Genomic DNA, 7,615 nt, shown 5'->3' with positions numbered 1-7,615 from the left:
AAGTAATCTAGCTAACAATTCCAAAACTACTACCTTATAGACACAAGTGTAAGGGGATAAAGAATATGTACATAAAGATATATGAATGAGTGATGGTACAGAGCGGCATAGGCAAGATACAGTAGATGGTATTGAGTGCAGTATATACATATGAGATGAGTATGTAAACAAAGTGGCATAGTTAAAGTGGCTAGTGATACATGTATTACAGAAGGATGCAGTAGATGATATAGAGTACAGTATATACGTATACATATGAGATGAATAATGTAGGGTATGTAAACATTATATTAGGTAGCATTGTTTAAAGTGGCTAGTGATATATTTGACATCATTTCCCATCAATTCCCATTATTAAAGTGGCTGGAGTTGAGTCAGTGTGTTGGCAGCAGCCACTCAATGTTAGTGGTGTCTGTTTAACAGTCTGATGGCCTTGAGATAGAAGCTGTTTTTCAGTCTCTCGGTCCCAGCTTTGATGCACCTGTACTGACCTCGCCTTCTGGATGATAGCGGGGTGAACAGGCAGTGGCTCGGGTGGTTGTTGTCCTTGATGATCTTTATGGCCTTCCTGTGACATTGGGTGGTGTAGGTGTCCTGGAGGGCAGGTAGTTTGCCCCCGGTGATGCGTTGTGCAGACCTCACTACCCTCTGGAGAGCCTTACGGTTGTGGGCGGAGCAGTTGCCGTACCAGGCGGTGATACAGATTCTCTCGATTGTGCATCTGTAGAAGTTTGTGAGTGCTTTTGGTGACAAGCCGAATTTCTTCAGCCTCCTGAGGTTGAAGAGGCGCTGCTGCGCCTTCTTCACGATGCTGTCTGTGTGGGTGGACCAATTCAGTTTGTCTGTGATGTGTACGCCGAGGAACTTAAAACTTACTACCCTCTCCACTACTGTTCCATCGATGTGGATAGGGGATGTTCCCTCTGCTGTTCCCTGAAGTCCACAATCATCTCCTTAGTTTTGTTGACGTTGAGTGTGAGGTTATTTTCCTGACACCACACTCCGAGGGCCCTCACCTCCTCCCTGTAGGCCGTCTCGTCGTTGTTGGTAATCAAGCCTACCACTGTTGTGTCGTCCGCAAACTTGATGATTGAGTTGGAGGCGTGCGTGGTCACGCAGTCGTGGGTGAACAGGGAGTACAGGAGAGGGCTCAGAACGCACCCTTGTGGGGCCCCAGTGTTGAGGTTCAGCGGGGTGGAGATGTTGTTGCCTAACCATGCTCCCTTCCTCCTGCAGTACATGTTTCGAAAAGAAAACAGCATCAGTAAATATCCCACATGAGTGATGACTGCTTACCTCCAAAGCTTGGAAGAGCACTTTGGGACCTACTTGCCTGTGATCCTGGCTCAGTTAACATGCCGTTAAGGGAAATCTAACAGCTGATCGAGCTGCAGACAACGCATTCACGGGTCATTAAGGATGCGTCATGCGGTCCAAACACTTAAAATACACACCCTATCCCCTCAGCCTTCAAATTAAGTGGAAACTTCTGATGACGTTTCATGACGTCTGACGAGTATACACTTGCAGGGCGAGGGAGTAAGGAATGATTTTTAAATGGACCACCCCGAAAATCTCCCCCTTCTAATTTCCTTCATTTTGTGACTAGAGTCAAATACTTTCTGTGACACACATCAGTCAAATACTTTCTATAGAACAAACTTCACATAGGCAAACGAAATTAATAATGAATGTATGTGTGTTATATTAAACATAGAGGGAATAAAATTAAGCAATAAACATTTCAGAACAACTATGGCTGAATTATTATCCTTACATTTTCAAAAACACTAGTCGAATAAGACATGGGGGAGATGACGAATTTTGACAAAGAGATGTATTTATAGACTAATACAAAATCAGTAACGGATTTAGGTACCGGCGGCAGCCGCCCAGGGCGGCATCTTGCCGGGTGCGGGCGCTGAAGGGGGGGTTCGCCCAGGGCTGCCATACCAGCTAGAACCGCCACATACACTTGAAACAAATAGCCAAACCGAAAACTGTAGGCATAAATGCTTTTTGCTACTAAGATCAGTGACATGTAGGCTAAACTAACAACGGGGTGAAGATCAGAAATCTCAACGAGCAAGCAAGTCAGCAGCAATGAAGAAAGCAAAATTCTGGCAGGGGGGAGATTTTCCGCACAACACCGGAAATTCGTCACTAGTTCATCCAGCAATGATTGATGTTTTCAGCCACCGGTAGCTTGTGTGTGCTTTATATGCGCTACAGTCAATTACGAGCGCATATCTACTTATATTACATCTATAAGTATTAATATACGTCTACTGTATGATAGCTAGCACATTTATTAGCTAACTAACGTTAGCCTGCCTAGCTGGAACTTCTGAAGAATGACATTTTTTTTTATTTCTACAATTTCCAAAAAAATAAACCCCAAAAAGCATATTTACTTTTTACGATACGTGTTTGTGCCGTAATGTGCATTAGTAGCACCATTTTCAAATTATTTGCATTCATTTTTACTTTCCCATTGTATATTGACTTCTCCATTGGTGTTGTTTAGAAAGTTTTCGCGGACTTTTCTTAGCGGATGTACAATCGTCGCGAATTGAATTATGGGGAGTTTCAGGCCCCGGAGTGACCATCATTGTACATTCGCAAATCCGACTAAAAACGAGGGCTGAGGGGCTTACGTTGCCAACATCCCTTGCTTGGCTGATCATTTGGACCGCCAGCCAAGATGGCAACGGGGATTCCCCCAGGGGCATAAGGCGAGGGTGTGTCTTTTAAGTGTCTGAACCGTGACTCGGAAGGGAATAAATACCCTGTCGTCTCCCTCTGAGCATTAATGCAGCGTTCAGAACAACTAGGAACTGGGAAATCTCCGACTCCAGTGCGTTCAAGACAACTGGGAATTCGGAAAAAACGAGCTCCAACTAGGAAAAATCCATTTGAACGGTCATCCAACTCGGAATTCCAACTCTGGAACTCGGGCCTCTTTCTAAAGCTTTTTAAAAATTGTATTTATTTTTATTGAATCAAATATAACAGATAATCTGACATCATGGAGTCAATAATTAACAAGAACCTAAAGGACAAACAAAAACAGAAAAATGTGTTATGACAGCATAAGAGAATGCAACAATGTGACTTATTCAGAAAATAATTAATTATAGAATACAACCATAGACAAGCTTTTCTTATATAGTAATTTCAGAGACTCAATTAGAAACAAACTCTCAAAAACACTTTAAAGCAGGGGTTTTATTTGTATTTTTTTGTGGATATAAAAATGTACCAACCAAAATCATGACATTAGTTATACATTTCAGAGTACAGTAAAAAAAATAAGTTCATAACATCATTGCATTTAATATCAATAGTGTGACCAGTTTTACTCAATATGTACTCTTCTATTTCTCTCCAAAATCTACTCGTGTACAAACAACTGTATAACAAATGTATCAGCGTTTCAGGTCCATCATTGTAGAAAGTACATGTCATGTCTAAACCTTAAAACCTGTTAGAGCTACTAGTTCCCCTTTGGGAACTCACCCCACCCCCCCCTGAGCTGTAATGTGGCGCAGGGAACGCAATAAATAATCCTAAAAATATTTAACCTCCACAGAATCGCTTGAAAAATGGCTCAAATGAAAGATAAAGAAGTTATTTATCTACCCAGCAAGTCAGATTTCTAAAATGTTTTACGGCGAAAACATAGCACATATTTATGTCCAACCACCACTGCATACATACCTCATTAGCTTAGCCAAGTAGGAAAAAATATGCAATCAACAAACGCAGGATTAAAAGAAAAATCATTTCACTAACCTTTTGAAATCTTCATCAGATGACAGTAATATAACATGTTACACAGTACATTCATTTTTTTTTCAATAATATGCAATATATATCCATAAATCTCTGTTTACAATTATGCATCGTTCAAAAATGCTACTGCAATGTCAGGAGAAATAAATAGCTCCGGCAGATAACGTCAGCTAACAAGGAATACACATCATAAACTTTGACTAAATATGCATGTTTTACATATGTATGGCAAGATAAACTTCTTCTAAATGCAATTGCTATGTTACAATTATTTTTAACGTTACATTTGGCGTTCACTAGGCTATAATAGAGAGTCGGCGCTCTCATTTAGCATGCTGACTCCTCTATCATGGAGTCGACAGAAACCCAAAATGAAGACGTAAATATTCCCTTACCATGGCTGTTCTTGCTTCAGAAGACGTGGAAGGGTTAATACTCACCAAGTTAGCGTTCAGTTTTCAAGTCTGTGTCTTTCCGTTCTCAAACTAGACACTTTTCGGTCGAAATGTATGCAAATTTCAAGTGGATGCGCACCAAAACGTCGAAAGTATACATTATATTTCGAGTAAACTTGTCAAACTATGTTTATAATTAAGCCTTAGCATGTTATAAAGGTCTACAGCAATCGTGAGGGCGAACAGATAAGCACACGTTGTTCAGTCCGTCCTGAGAGAAAGAGAGAGAAATTTCCCAGCTCCCATTGGTGAAACTTTTTTTTTGCGTCACCGGGACGTTTGGTCACGCTGAACGTCTCGTGAGCGCGCGATTCTCACAGTTACACGCCTCATCGAAAGCAGGCTTCACGCTGAAGACGTAGAAACTGTTTCCATGGTTATAGCTGTTTGGGAAGTGTGTATACGATGACGTCAAAGTGATGGCAACTTTTCCCATTACAAGAGAGACTTTGGGAGAATGCATGCCCTGAGACTTCTGCTTTAGCTAGAGACAAAATTTAAACGGTTTTATAAGCTTTAGAGTGTTTCCTATTCGATAATAATTTTTATATGCATATATTAGCAACTTTTGACAAAAATTTATCATGGTTTATATGGGTGCCGAATTCCTCCAGAAGGGGCAGTATTCAGGGCTAGCCCTAACAGGCACCATTGTGTTGGAGGGGTATATATTGTGCAAAATCTTTAGGTGCCCCTTTCTTAATAGAAATAAAAAGAAATGAAGATACAAAGCCTTTTGCCATGAAATGTCTGATAGTTGTAAATTCCAAAAGGGTTTCCCTCTTATGTGTGATCTTTCTTTTGCTAGAAAAAAATATTATATTTTGTGTTTATTTGTACACTTGGGACTTTTGAGTTCAATACCATTAATCAATAGACTAGGTTCTATTCTATGTGTATCTTGAGAACACATATGACTTTTAATTAGCTGGGAAATAGCTGAGGGCATAGCATTAACCACAGAGTGATATTCTTTGTATGTAACAGGAAAGGCTTTGACTCTTAAAAATACCTTGTAACATAACATTTGGCCACCACTATCAAACATGTCACCTACAAAGATGATATTTAAAAAATAAATATGAAAAAGTAATTGAAAAATCATTTCCATGCCATAAAGGCTTGCTGATTACATTTTGATAACATTAGTGGCAGTTTGGTTATGTTGTATTTTCAAGACAACCAAATTGTGAACCCCCAATTTTCTTACAAATATAGTGAGGAATAATGAACCAAAGATTCTGGAGATTCTATGCATTTTTCAAACACTTAATCTTAAAGATATTATTCATATCGACAAAATCACATAACTCCAAACCTCCTTTTTCCCTAGTTGCCCTAATAATTTCTGTCATAGATTAACAAAATATGATTGAACTATATGTCTGTACAACAAATGAAGGATTGTAACTCTGAGATAATCTGAGAGTAAAGGCACTTGCGAGAATAGAAAAAACTCTGAACAAAACGAGGTACCACATATAGACCTAAAGTTAACCATGTAACAAAATGGTCATTATCAATGTGAATCTTGCCTGTCTGCGCCTTTTAGGTCACCCTGGGTTGGTTGGATCTATTGCTGAGGTCGTCAAATTATCACGTTCTTCCCAACGATTATAGGCGTGTCCAGCCCTTTTCCCTTCCTTACGTGCCTTATTGACCAGTGGCCATAGTTTGTGCCTTAGCTGCCTCTCAAGATCTCAGGACTTCTGCGTCACGGAATGCTCTCCATGTCTTGTTTCTGAATGTGCTCATGGTGTATTGCATGATAACTGGTCGGGTTGTCTTGTCGTTTTGGGGGTATCCGACTCTGTGCACCGTGTCCACCAGGAATCCAAGTTTTCCCTGTCTTTGGAGCGATCTTGGCCAAAACATTGAACAAGTCTTTCCTCACATCTTCATTGCGGGTCTCAGGAAGGCTGTAGAGCCGCAAATTCCACCTCCTACTGTACCTTTCAGCCTCCTCACTGACCTTACTAGAATCCCTCTTTGGAATCATCCCTCGCAAAGCAAACGTTAACTAAACAAATAGCTAACATTAGCTAAACAAATAGTTTATTTTATTTTATAGTACAGGAAGTAATTTAGCTATCTAGTTAGCTATCTATCTAACCAGACTGGCTAGCCAACATGCACAGAGAAAGTTTGCTTTTGGGTCTCAACCAGCACTTAAATCTTATTGATTTTGGTTCAAAAGTCACATTGTTAAATTCCTTTCATAATGTAAATATGTTTGTGGTTCAATAAATCAATGAAACATGTGGTACTCCATAACTGTCTGAGTTCACAGGGATGCTGCTGCTCTCGTCGCCATTTTGTGTGACCTCCTCCTTCTAGAGCTTCACCTTTCCGACCAGTAGATCACTGAAATCATGATTTGACTTTGTATTTTTCTGAGTTCCCATTTGTCTTGAAAGCACCCTCAAAACTCATGGTACCCTTCACCAGCTCATATCTGTGTGAAGCTGGATTCAGTGCTCTCATCTGCATTAACACCAGATATCAATCCAGGTTGGATGTGACAGCAGAGATGAGGTGCACACTGTTGACCACGCCCCCTGACTTTGAGAATCTCCGAGGCCACATACATCAAGCACACCCATCCCATTAGTGGTGGTGAGAAAAGATACATTATGTCAGACTCATTTACAATTGACTGTTATAGCCCCACATTAAAATTATGTTTGAATACTGTTTGAATGTTTTTCAATTGACTGTCATAGCCCCAAATATGATTATCTTTTTAAATTCCACATGATTGGGGTTGAGAAAATTTTCAGATATCAAAATGGGGTCTTGGGACAAAAAAGTTTGGGAACCCCTGCTATAAACTCAGGAGGTACTTCTATGCACGCAACGGTGCGAGTTCACACAACATTAGGCCTACCGGACTGAGAAGCCAGAAAAATAAAAACATTTACAGATGCTATCACAGGTGTAGCGAAATGCTTGTGTTTCTGACTCTAACAGTGCAGTAATAATAGCCTACATAGCAATACAATTTTTTGTATTTTAAATAAATAAATAGGCTATCATGCACACATGAAGCATTCCAAACCAAAGACCATTAAGAAATGGACAGAAAACTGGTAAATATAATTAAATAACCCTTATCTCCTTTCACACAAGTGTAGCACAGTTTGTGAGCTATCCAAATAACGTGTCCACTTAAATAAATAAAGCCGTAGGCTAAATGAATGTAATAATGTGAACTATGGGAAATGACTGGAAATGGCAAGGATTAACGGGATATTGGATAAACATTAATAAACAAAGGGCAAACAATTCACAACATGGAATAATTCATTCGCACGGATTGGCGGGAGATAGTGAGCGCATTTGTGGAGAAAGAGGCACATACTGTT

The sequence above is a fragment of the Oncorhynchus nerka genome, linkage group LG25 (assembly GCF_034236695.1).
Source record: "Oncorhynchus nerka isolate Pitt River linkage group LG25, Oner_Uvic_2.0, whole genome shotgun sequence".
Taxonomy (NCBI): Eukaryota; Metazoa; Chordata; class Actinopteri; order Salmoniformes; family Salmonidae; genus Oncorhynchus; species Oncorhynchus nerka.
Note: the sequence above shows the minus strand (reverse complement) of the source record.